The sequence below is a fragment of the Salmo salar genome, chromosome ssa02 (assembly GCF_905237065.1).
Source record: "Salmo salar chromosome ssa02, Ssal_v3.1, whole genome shotgun sequence".
Taxonomy (NCBI): domain Eukaryota; kingdom Metazoa; phylum Chordata; class Actinopteri; order Salmoniformes; family Salmonidae; genus Salmo; species Salmo salar.
The window spans coordinates 28,109,077-28,122,113 of record NC_059443.1 but is presented as its reverse complement, the minus strand read 5'-3'; the positions used below and the strand labels follow the sequence as shown (position 1 = coordinate 28,122,113).

At 46.1% G+C, this 13,037-nt stretch overlaps 1 protein-coding gene across 2 annotated transcripts in view; it reads right to left on the bottom strand.

Moving 5' to 3' along the window:
* The window catches only part of LOC106579417 (t-SNARE domain-containing protein 1), a 125,592-nt gene extending 118,150 nt beyond the window's left edge, over positions 1-7,442 (bottom strand). Inside the window, exon 1 of one of the 2 annotated variants that reach the window (XR_006760537.1) lies at positions 7,354-7,442. The gene's annotated coding sequence lies outside the window, so the exon portion shown is untranslated. The remainder of the gene's footprint in view (positions 1-7,353) is intronic. The other variant, XM_045701587.1, reaches the window with a different exon arrangement.
* Between the last annotated feature and the right edge of the window lie 5,595 nt (positions 7,443-13,037).

Below are 13,037 nucleotides of genomic sequence, written 5' to 3'. Positions count from 1 at the left end.
ATTGGTGCTTTTATGGAGGTTTGTTATAGACTGTCTCCCATTTGACCCATACACTGGACATTTGATTTGCCTGACCCAGTCTCTGTGTCATCTGAGAGAACATTGGTGAACCAGCAAACCTTTAAATGTCCCATCAACCCATTAGTAGGCTTCTCTTGTATCGGAGTGCATCTGGGTTCGCATGAGAACTGATTATTTTAAATCACGTCTAACCCTCCGTCCAGGCATTACTCACACATCACAGACCACTGGCCTTGTTATTGGGAATCGGAGATGGCCACGCCTCCTTGTCCGTCTTGATCCACAAATTAGTAAATCCACAGCCATGGCCTACTCCTCCATTTGTCTCCTTCCTTCACAATGGGGCCTCAATTACTACCCAGGATTCAGTCTCTTACTTACAGTATGCAATCATAGCAATTACCATCCCATCTGACCATCTCACCTCAGATCATGCTCAACATAATCCTTCGATTGGGAGGAAAATAGTTTTAATGATATGCCTGTTTTTATATATACATTGAAAATTGTTCCCTTAATTACACTACCATTGTGATGACTTGTTGTTGTTGAACTACTCTTTTTTTCCCTACCTGGGCAATCTAATCAAGTTGACAGTGTAATGGAGAAAATGACCTCGGAATAGTAATTGATGCCGTCAGACAGTCTTGATGATAATGGTGTAATTAATGAGAGTAGTTGACCTAGGAATAATTTGATAATACAGACATAATAATAACTGAATGACAACCTCAAGAGTTCATCATCAAGATGTCCTCCCTCCTCCGATCTTTGAGATATGATTATTAGTTGGCAACAGCATCACAAACAATCAAATTCATCAAACAATGGATGGTTATGTCCTGATTCCATTTGATTTGAGGTGAGTCAGATTTAAAGGTCCTGATTTGGCCTCGTTTTAGATTTGGTTCATTAAGAAACGCTAGCGGCCATGACTGAATTCAAACGTGTGGTTTGATGTGGATGTCTCGTGTGTTCCAGTTGGGAAGCGTTAGCCAAATTATTTAGACAATTAGCTTCAGCCAGTTGGCATGCGATCGAGCAAAGTTGGTTTGACTTTGGATAGCCTATCTCTGGGGATAGTTTGGGACTGTCACAAAATTACACAATGTAAATGAGACAATATTTTCATGTTGCACACCTTAAATGCTTTCAACATGTGAATGTATACACTTTTTTAATCACTTTTTAAGTCATTGAAATTTGGAGATTTGGGAATTGTAACATATTGTCCCATGTACATTGTGTAATTTTCTGATGGTCCCTAACTAGCCCAGTAAGGATATCCAAAGTCAACCCAAATTTAACAAGGGCATTACGATTGGGTCGCCTGCAGCTGAACTCCAAATTGATGATTACTTGTGTGCTGCCAGTTGTGGGCATTTGGGCAGGATGAAAACAAACCCAACCTTTATTTACATTGTGATGCAGTCACGACCACATATTTCACAAAACTATTTTTTTAACCAAAAATTCGTAGTCAATTTTGACAGTTGAATAAATGTTTCTGACTCATGTCGATGCCAGGCTGTTTTTTAAATGAGAAGTTGGTTTTTAGGGGCAATTGTTGTTCAGAGCACAAGGTGTGGCCAATGGGTCATCTAACTAACATACACACTGTCACTTTCCATTCAGCACCACCAGGGAAAGGACCACATCAGGCCCACAGGCAGCATCTGTACAGTGATTTAACATAACCAGAACCATGGACAGCACTTATATAGGTTACCACCAGTCAACCTATTGAAACATCAGGACCACAGACAGGGTCTGTACAGTCAATCTAACTACACCAGGACCACTAACAGAGTCTGTACAGTGACTCTACCCATGACAACCACGGACAGCACCTTTCAAATTTACCGCCAGTCAATCTAATCATATCAGGACCACAGACAGCACCTATACCCACTGCAGCTGTACTCCAACCCTGCAGTCTGCACAATAATGATGGGTGACATTCACCTTTGATGTTGAACCTGGCTTTTTCTTTCCCTTTATAACAACACATGAAAACAAAGAGCACATAGAGATATATTTAGATCACATGGAGATAAATGCATTGGTGTGCTGAAATACTTCAGCTTATTTCTGAGAAAAGTAGTAGCCATTACTACAGAATGGTCAATAGGGGATTACATATAAACATGCCTGACAAAAGTGAGAAGATAAGGGGGTGGTAGTTACATGAACAGTCCACAAAGAGTGCTGCACTACAGAGTTGGACTGAGACAGAGAAAGGTGGGGATGAGTCATCTATAGGATGAACCCACAAACAGAGAGAGTGAGAGAGCGAGAGAGAGAGAGAGAGACAGAGAGAGACAGAGAGATAGAGACAGACAGATATAAGAGAGCGAGAAAGCAAGAGAATGGTTCAAACTTAGAGAAAGAGATCAACAACAACAAAAATATTGTTCTATATTGTTTTCAATAAGCAATGTGGCAGAGTAAATATCGAGTATTATTATGTGTAGTAATGTAGCAGAGTAAATATAGAGTATTATTATGCGTAGTTATGTGGCAGAGTAATCAGAGCGCCATATTCAAAACCAAATCTAATAATTTCTATTTCTCAAACACAGGACTATTTTACACTCTTTTATAGATACACTTCTCCTGAATCGAACCACGTTGTCCGATTTCAAAAAGGCTTTACAGCGAAAGCAAAACATTAGATTATGTTAGGAGAGTACATCGACAAAAACAACCACACAGCCATTTTCCAAGCAACTAGCATGCATCACAAATATCCAAAACACAGCTAAATGCAGCACTAACCTTTGACGATCTTCATCAGATGACACTCCTAGGACATCATGTTACACAATACATGCATTTTTTGTTCGATAAAGTTCATATTTATATATAAAAACAGCATTTTACATCGGCGCGTGACGTTCAGAAAATATGTTCCCTCAAATACTGCCGGTGAATCAGGGCCACAATTTACAAAAATACATTGATATAAAATTAAACTGTCATTCAAAGAATTATAGATGAACATCTCCTTTATGCAAACGCAATGAAAGATTTCAAAAAAGCTTCACGAGGAAAGCACTCTTTGCAATAATCTGAGTACTGAGCTCAGAAAAATACACTAGGCTATACAGATAGCTGCCATCTTGGAGTGATCTAAAATCATACTTTGCATTAGCAATATTCCCTTACCTTGGATGATCTTCATCAGAAGGCACTTCCAGGAATCCCAGGTCCACAGCAAATGTTGTTTTGTTCGATAAAGTCCATAATTTATGTCCAAATAACTCCTTGTTGTTTGTGCGTCCAGTAAGCTACTCCAAGTGTAGAAAGCGCGCGGACGATGTCGCAACGAAAAGTAAAAAACAGTTGTATTTACGTTCGTTCAAACATGTCAAACGTTGTAAAACATCAATCTTTAGGGCCTTCAGAACGTGAAGATTCAGTAATATTTCAACCGGACGATTCCTGTGTCTTGAAAAAGGTTTTGGAACGGGAGGATCCATCCTCATGAACGCGTGCCAAGAAGTGCTGTCACCCCCTGCCTCAACAACTTCCCCTCCTTCTCATTCGGACTCTGTTCATCGTAGACGCTTCAAACAACTTTGTAAAGACTGTCGACATCTAGTGGAAGCCGTAGGAAGTGCACAATTATTACTACGTCACTGTGTATTCAATAGGAAACGACTTGAAGAGATGCATGGCCATGCATCCAGATTTCCACTTCCTGGTAGGATTTCTCTCAGGTTTTTGCTTGCCATATAAGTTCTGTTATACTCACAGACACCATTCAAACGGTTTTAGAAACTTCAGAGTGTTTTCTATCCAAATCTACTAATAATATGCATATCCTAGCTTCTGAGTTTGAGTAAGAGGCAGTTTAATATGGGCACATTTTTTTCCCCGAAATTGTCAATACTGCCCCCTATCCTTAAGGAGCTGTAAGAGGTTTAAAGTGACTATGAATAGATGACAACAGAGAGTGTCAGTTGTGTGGAGGGGGGGGCAATGTGAAAATCTGGGTAGCCATTTGACTAGATATTCAGGAGTCTTATGGCTTGGGGGTAGAAGCTGTTTAGAAGCCTCTTGGACCTAGACTTGGCACTCCGGTACCGCTTGCCGTGTGGTAGCAGATAGAACAGTCTATGACTAGGGTGGCTGGAGTCTTTGACAATTTTTAGGGCCTTCTGACACCGCCTGATATAGAGGTCCTGGATGGCAGGAAGCTTGCACCCAGTGATGTACTGGGCCGTTTGCACTACCCTCTGCAGTGCCTTGCGGTCAGAGGCTAAGCAGTTGCCATACCAGGCAGTGATGCAACCAGTCAAGATGCTCTCGATGGTGCAGCTGTAGAACCTTTAGAGGATCTGAGGACCCATGCCAAATCTTTTCCGTCTCCTGAGGGGGAATAGGTTTTGTCATGCCCTCTTCACGACTGTCATGGTGTGCTTGGACCATGTTAGTTTGTTGGTGATGTGGACACCAAGGAACTTGAAGATCTCAACCTGCTCCACTGCAGCCCCGTCGATGAGAATGATGGGCGTGCTTGGTCCTCTTTTCCTGTAGTCCACAACCATCCTCTTTGTCTTAATCACGTTGAGGGAGAGGTTGTTGTCCTGGCACCACACGGCCAGGTCTCTGACCTCCTCCCTATAGGCCGTCTCGTTGTTGTCGGTGATCAGGCCTACCACTGTTGTATCATTGGCAAATTTAATGATGGTGTTGGAGTCATGCCTGGTCATGAGTGAACAGGGAGTACAGGAGGAGGCTGAGCACGCACCCCTGATGGGCCCGTGTTGAGAATCAGCATGGCTGATGTGTTGTTTCCTACCCTTACCACCTGGGGGAGGCCCGTCATGAAGTCCAGGATCCAGTTGCAGAGGGAGGTGTTTAGTCCCCTTATTGATGAGCTTTGAGGGCACTATGGTGTTGAACACTGAGCTGTAGTCAATGAATAGCATTCTCACATAGTTGTTCCTTTTGTCCAGGTGAGAAAGGGCAGTGTGGAGTGCAATAGAGACTGCATCATCTGTGGATCTGTTGAGGCGGTATGCAAAATGGAGTGGGTCTAGGGTTTCTGGGATGAATGGTGTTGATGTGAGCTATGACCAGCCTTTCAAAGCACTTCATGGCTACAGATGTGAGTGCTACAGGTTGGTAGTCATTTAAGCAGGTTACCTTAGTGTTCTTGGGCACAGGCACTATGGTAGTCTGCTTGAAACATGTTGGTATTACAGACTTGGACAGGGAGAGGTTGAAAATGTCAGTGAAGACACTTGCTAGTTGGTCAGCGCATGCTCGCAGTACACGTCCTGATAATCCGTCTGGCCCTGCGGCTTTGTGAATGCCCACCTGTCTAAAGGTCTTACTCACATTGGCTGCGGAGAGCGTGATCACACAGTCTTCCGGTACAGCTTGTGCTCTCATGCATGTTTCAGTATTATTTACCTCGAAGCGAGCATAGAAGTAGTTTATCTCATCCGGTAGGCTCGTGTCACCGGGCAGCTCTCGGCTGTGCTTCCCTTTGTAGTCTGTAATGGTTTGCAGGCCCTGCCACATCCGACGAGCATCAGAGCCGGTGTAGTACGACTTGATCTTAGTCCTGTATTGAAGCTTTGCCTGTTTGATGGTTCATCGGAGGGCATAGCGGGATTTCTTATAAGTTTCCGGGTTAGAGTCCCACTCTTTGAAAGCGGCAGCTCTAGCCTTTAGCTCAGTGTGGATGCTGCCTGTAATCCATGGCTTCTGGTTTGGGTATGTACGTACGGTCACCACGGGTACAATGTCATCGATGCACTTATTGATGAAGCCAATGACAGATGTGGTGTACTCCTCAATGCCAGCAAAACAGTACTGTAGCTTAGCATCTGCTTCATCTGACCGCTTTTTTAAATCATTCTAGTCACTGGTGCTTCCTGCTTTACTTTTTGCTTGTAAGCAGGAATCAGGAGGATAGAATTATGGTCAGATTTGCCAAATGGAGGGTGAGGGAGAGCTTTGTATGCATCTCTGTGTGTGGAGTATAGGTGGTCCAGAGTTATTTTCCCTCTGGTTACACATTTAACATGTTGATAGAAATTAGGTAAAACTGATTTAAGTTTCCTTGCATTAATATCCCCGGCTACTAGGAGCACCGCCTCTGGTTGAGCGTTTTCTTGTTTGCTTATGGCGGAATACAGCTCATACAATGCTATCTTAGTGCCAGCCTCTGACTGTGGTGGTATGTAAACAGCTACAAAGAAATACAGATGTGCCAAGCTTGTAGCGTCTAATCCAAAAATAATTGAGGCTGTAATCGCTGCCAAATGTGCTTAAACAAAGTACTGAGTAAATGGTCTGAATACTTATGTAAATTTAAAATTTGTAATACATTTTTTAAATAAATTTACAAAAAAATTCTAAAAACCTGTTTTTGCTTTGTCATCATGTGGTATTGTGTGTAGATTAATGGGGTGGGGTGGGGGGGGGCGTAATCAATTTTACAACATAATAAAATGTGGAAAAGTCAAGTGGTCTGAATACATTTTGAATGCACCGTATAGAGTCTTATTATGTGTAATAATGTGGCAGAGTAAATTTAGAGTATTATTATATGTAGTAATGTGGCAGAGTAAATATAAAGTATTATTATGTGTATTGATGTGTAATAATTTGATAAGAACGTAACAAAACCTTTAAACCTCATCCACGTATGACTTGCCACGTCTACGACAACCCAAAGCACATCAGCAGCAGGGGAAGGAGCTGATTGGGCAGTCGGAAACCATGTGCAAACTAATTGGCTGAGAGAGGGATAAACAGAGAGCATCAAGCATTGCTGATTGGTTGCCTGCCTGAAGAGGAAGCCGGCAACATGCAGGCTCAGTGTTCTCATTCAGACAGCTGAGCGTGGTTTAACAACAGACAGAGATAGCCAGATAAACAGCATATACAGTACATCCCACCATCTATCTATCTCTCTATTCCTATATGTATCACTCCATCTCCTGAGGTTATATTTTGACACACACACACACACACACACACACACACACACACACACACACACACACACACACACACACACACACACACACACACACACACACACACACACACACACACACACACGCAGGCTAGACACATAGAATACTAACAAAATACAATAAATCTCAGTCCTTCCTGGTTCTGTTTCCTGGATGAATCAACAGAAGAGCATCCTTAATAATGGCTTCCTCACTTCCCTCTCATCCCTGCCTCCTCCTCATTCCCCTCTCTTTCTCTCTCCTTCCACTCCCTTTGTCTCTGACCACAGCACTATTCAGATAACGAGAGAAAACCAACATGAAAAACAGGGATGGGTTTCTCACACATTACCTTCCTCTGGAAAGAGAGAGAGAGGCAGTGTCGTGCTCTGAGATTCAACTCCAATTTAGCAGCAGCATCCAGACAGCTACGGCTTAAACGTCACATGACCTGCCGCCTGCTCCTGCAGCATGGTCATATGACAGCTAAGGCAGGAGAAATGCACCCTGGGATATGCAGTACAGAGTGGTAAATTGACTGCGGAAATCAAGGAACAATAGCAATTACAGAGATAGAAACAGAAAAAAATTGAAAACGAAACAAAGTGGATTCATGGTTCTTAATGCTTTATGCAATGGGTAATCTATGTCTGTCATTTGTGTAATATACATTTCGCATGTGGTGATAGAAATTAACTACATTTTTTAAATCTAAAACTGGAAACACATGGTTATGTTGACTTCTTCTATTTTTCCCAATGAAGTGTTTCTTATCTGGGATATATCCTGTGAGTTCGAGGGTGTGTTTCACTTAATAGTGTTATTGTCACGCCTGCTTCCGCACTTCCCCCCTGGCGCTCGAGGGAGCCAGGCTCCCCAGCATTGCGCACGCCTGCCATCATCATTATGCACACCTGTCTTCCCCCGTCACGTGCATCAGCGATTATTGGACTCACCTGGACTCAATCACCTCTGTCATTACCTTCCCTATATCTGTCTGGTTCCCCGCTCTGTTCCCTGCTTCTGCATTGATTGCCTTATGTCCTTGTATACCCGTGTGCTGAGGTTGGTCCTATTGTGTTTTATGTCTGTTCCCGATTAAACGTTTGACTCCCCGTACCTGCTTCTCATCTCCGGCGTCGACCCTTACAGTTTACGGACCTTAGAACAAGGAGAGTCTGCAAAGAGAAAGAGAGATAACGAAAGAGAGAGAAAGTGCACGAGTGAGAGGAATCTCTAAACTGGAGCTGTATCTGACCTTAGTGAGGTGAGTGTATAGTGGGCCAGTCACAGCCAGTGAATGGCAGAGAGGTAAGGAAGTGTGAAGGAGAGATTAATATTACATTAACCTGGGTGAAACAGGGTAAACCAGGATCTCCTGGGACCAGAGGTGACAGTCCTCAATGAGAGACAGCACAGTCTCCACCATAGAAATAGGATTACTTGCTGGGCTCTCCAGGGGAAGAATGCCCTAACTAACATTGGCAAAATATCACTCCTCCCTGCTTCTCTCTCTGTCGTCCACACCCTCACACTTGGTGTTTATGGCAGCCACATCCACGAAGGGACGGAGGGATGGGACTACTGCCTAAGTCTGTTTTCTTGGACGGTCAGTATTTCAGAAGCTTTTAGATTTGTTCTACATTCTCTGGTGCGTATCTCTTTCAGTCATGCATGTCAAGTGTCCTCAAGGCAGTTTGTGCAATCTAATGTTACGATAGTCCGCTAAACTGTTACTGTTTACCTAAATCCACCACTATCATTTCTGCCATTGTGTATGATATTGTATCTTGAAGTACAGTCTTCGTAAAGTACAATCATCTTACTGCTCTCTGTGTTTTGTCTGATTGTTTGTACCACAGACTGAAGTAGAAATATAGGATCTCTATAACTGGTACACAGTACCATCTGTGGTTTTCATTTCAGACTGACATGTTAGCATCGTCCACAGTTCTGTGGCAGGTTTTGGGCCATGTGGGTCTCCTCTGTGTACAAGACTGCTGGCCAGAGAGAGGGAGGGAGGGAGGGAGGGAGGGAGGGAGGGAGGGAGGGAGGGAGGGAGGGAGGGAGGGAGGGAGGGAGGGAGGGAGGGTCGTAGTGAAACATGAGAAATGCTGCACATCATCAGTAACATTAGTTAGTTGTTTTTTTGGAGGGGGGGGGTTAACATTTTAGCTGCAGACTTTTTTGTTCTGTCGTAGTTAGTTGAATGACTGCTCAGATATGAGACTGTTATTTTATTACTGCTGCTCAAAACTGTTATAACTGTTTCTCAAATCTGTTAGTGGTATGTTCAATTTCAACTGTTAACATTATGGACGATGAATTCATCAAGAAGAATAAATTAAATGTAGATGTTTACTGTTACAGTAAAAACAGAACAATGATACATGGAAAGTTATACGGATAAAAGCAGATAGAGTTGTACTAATAAATACAGATATTTACAGTGACAACATTGTCACGCTGGTATAAAGGATTTTGGAGACAGGCGCAGGAACACACAATAGGAGTTTTTAAAACACCCAAAACGAGCATGTATACAAAAACACTGGGCTGTAGCCAAACAAAAGAGCGAAGGCCCCCCCATGATGCGCTGCACTAGCAGCTGGAAGACATCGGCCTCGGGGACGACCACAGGGACTCGGTGCCGGTCGGTCATGGCGCCGACAGTGAAAATCCCTGGTCAGCGATGCATCCACCACAGGAACCCAGCACCGCTCCTCTGGGCCGTACCCCTCCGAGTCGATGAGGTACTGGAGACGCCCCCTCCCCAACGCCTCAAATCCAGGACCTCCCGGACTGAGTACACCGGACCTCCCTCGATGTGCAGAGGAGGAGGCAGGGCGTCACTGGGTCCAGCCTCAGCGAGGCTCCAGGCACCACTGGCCTGAGGAGAGACAAATGAAAGGTCAGGTTAATGCGGTAATCAACTGGGAGTTGTAAACGATACGTTACCTCATTAACCCTCCTCAGGACATTAAACAGCTAACAAACCGCGGGCTCAGCTTCCAGCAGGGCAGGCAAAGGGGCAGGTTCCGGGTGGAGAGCCAGACCTGGTTGACTGGGGAGAAATCAGGCGCCTCACTGCGGTGGCGGTCGGCCTGTTCCTTGTGCTGGAGACGAGTGTGCGCAGAGTTCCAGATCTCAGAGCACCGAAACCACTCGTCCACCGCAGGAGCTTCGGTCTGGCTCAGATGCCAAGGTGCCAGGGTTGGCTGATATCCCAACACACACTGGAAAGCAGTGAGGTTAGTGGCGGAGGGAATTCTACGCATACTCCGCCCATGGTAGAAACTTCGCCCACTCCCCCGGCCGATCCTGACAGTAACACTGCAGGAACCTGCCCACCTCCTGGTTGACCCTCTCCACCTGCCCATTTGCTTGAGGTCGATACCTGGAGGTGAGACTGACCGTGACCCCCAGGCGTTCCATGAACACCTTTCATACGCGTGTGGTGAACTGAGGGCCACGATCTGACACAATATCCTCTGATCCCATAGTGCCAGAAGATGTGCGTAAAAAGAGCCTCCGTGGTTTGCATGGCCGACGGAAGCCAGGCAGAGGATGGAGGCGAAAAGCTTTGGAAAACCGGTCCACAACGACGAGAATGGTGGTGTTCCCCTGGTAGGGGGGAAGGTCAGTTACAAAGTCCACCAATAGGTGAGACCAGGGTAGTTGTGGAACCAGCAGGGAAGGAGCTTTCTATAAGGGAGGTGTCTGGGTGTCTTAGACTGAGCACAGATGGTGCAGGAAGAGACGTAAACCCAGAAGTCCCTAGCCAAGGTGGGCCACCAGTTCTTCTCCATTAGGCAGGCGATGGCACGGCCTATCCCTGGAGGACCCGACACAGGCGTCGTGTGCACCCAGGAAAGGAGGCGGTCCCACACAACTGTGGGCATGTAGGCCCGGTTCTCCAGGCACTGTGCAGGTGCGGGTTCCGTATGCAGGGCCTGCCGCATGTCGGTGTCCACGTCTCATACCACTGGCGCGATGATGTGGCATAGAGGGTTGATGGGGGTCTCCTCTCCCTGCCTCTCCTCTGCGTCATAGAAGTGAGACAGGGCGTCCGCCTTCAAATTCTTTGAACCTGTCCTATAGGAAATCGTGAATTGAAACCTGGTGAAGAATAGAGCCCACCTGGCCTGTCTTGGGTTTAGCCTCTTCGCTGCCCTGATGTACTCCAGGTTGCAGTGGTCCATCCACACTAGGAAAGGGTGTTTGGACCCCTCCAGCCAGTGCCTCCATGCCTTCAGTCTTCTTGACTGCCAAGAGTTCCCGGTCCCCTATGTTGTATTTCCTCTGGGCGGGACTCAGCTGCTTAGAGTAGAAAGCGCAGGACCACAGCTTTGGAGGGGTTCCGGTACGCTGGGACAGCACTACCCCGACACCTACTTCGGAGGCATCCCCTCGACGATGAAGAGGAGTGAGGGATCGGGATGTGCCAACACGGGAGCAGTGGTGAAACATGGCTTCAGCGTCTCGAACGCCCTCTCCTCCTCCGCCGTCCAACGAAGCCACTGGGGACCTCCTCTCAGCAGGGAGGTAAGAGGCGCAACCACCGTGCTGAAGCCCCAGATGGAAATAGTTGGTGAACCCCAGGAATTGCTGGACTGCTTTCACAGAGTTGGGGATGGGTCATGACTGATCTGACGGGTTGCTCCTCCATCTCCACTCCCTCAATGGATATGAGATAGCCCAAAAAGGACACGGACCGCTGGAAAAACAAACATTTCTCCTGTTTAACATATAGATCATGTTCCAACAGTCTTCTCAGCACAGACCTGACTAAGACATGCTAGACGCTGTCAGCAGAATAGACCAAATGTCGTTTATATACTCCACTACACCCCGTCCCAGCATGTCCCGAAACACTTCATTGATAAAGGCCTGAAAGACTGAAGGAGCATTAGACAGACCAAAGGGCATTACGAGATACTCGTAATGACCCGTGGTTGTGGAAAAAGCAGTCTTCCATTCATCTCCTGCACGAATGCGCACCAGATTGTAGGCACTCCTCAAGTCAAGCTTCGTGAAGTACTGCGCCCCATGCATTTGTTCGATGATGGCATGGATGAGCGCAGTCCCCCATCTTTCCATTTGACAAAAAATAAGCTTGAGGAGGCTGGTGACTTAAAGGGGCGGATAAAACTCTGCTGGAGAATCTCCTGTACATAGGTCTCCATGGCCTCAGTCTCCGCATAGGAGAGGGGATAGACATGTCCTCCTGGGAGAGCTGGGTCAGACAACAGGTTAATGGCACAGTCCCAGGGGCGATGGGGAGGCAGGCGTTTAGCCTGGGTCTTTGAGAAAACCCAGTGCAAATCCTGGTACTCCTCCAGTAAATCAACTTGAGGAGCACAGTCCAGACTTTCCACTGTAGTGGTGTTCACAGACACTGCGGGGCACCTCCCCTGACACTCCTGCAACCAACGAAGCAGTCTCCTCTCGGACCAGGAAATAACTGGGTTATGCAAACTCAACTAGGGGACACCTAAAACAATGGGGTGCATGGGGCTGTCTATAATCAAGAAGGTGATCTGTTCTGGATGAGTGTCATGGGTCAACAAAGAAACAGGAACAGTAATTGATGTACGAGCCCTGCCCCTATTGGACGATTATCCAGGGCTCGAACTGGAATGGGTGACTGTAAGGGAACCAAAGGAATGCGTAATGCAGTGGCCAGTGCGCTATCTAAGAGATTCCCGGCAGCTCCGGAATCAATCAGAGCTAACGGGAGTGAAGGGCTAGGGTACTCAGGGAAATTAACTGGAAAACACACTGGTTGATTTGACAGACAAGGAGAGGAGACCTTGCCTTCTACCTGGGTTTGTGCAGGGGAATTCCCTGGCATGTCACTTCCTCGCCTCCTAATGGATAGAGAGCAGGTTGGGGAGAAATGACCCCTTTATCAACAGTAGAAGCAGAGGCCCAGATTCCTCCTTTTCCTATGCTTTGCCTTGGGCAAACGTTCCGAGCCCACCTCCATCGGCTCTGGCCATGGAGCAGGGGTAGCCATGGGCTCCGAATTCCGCG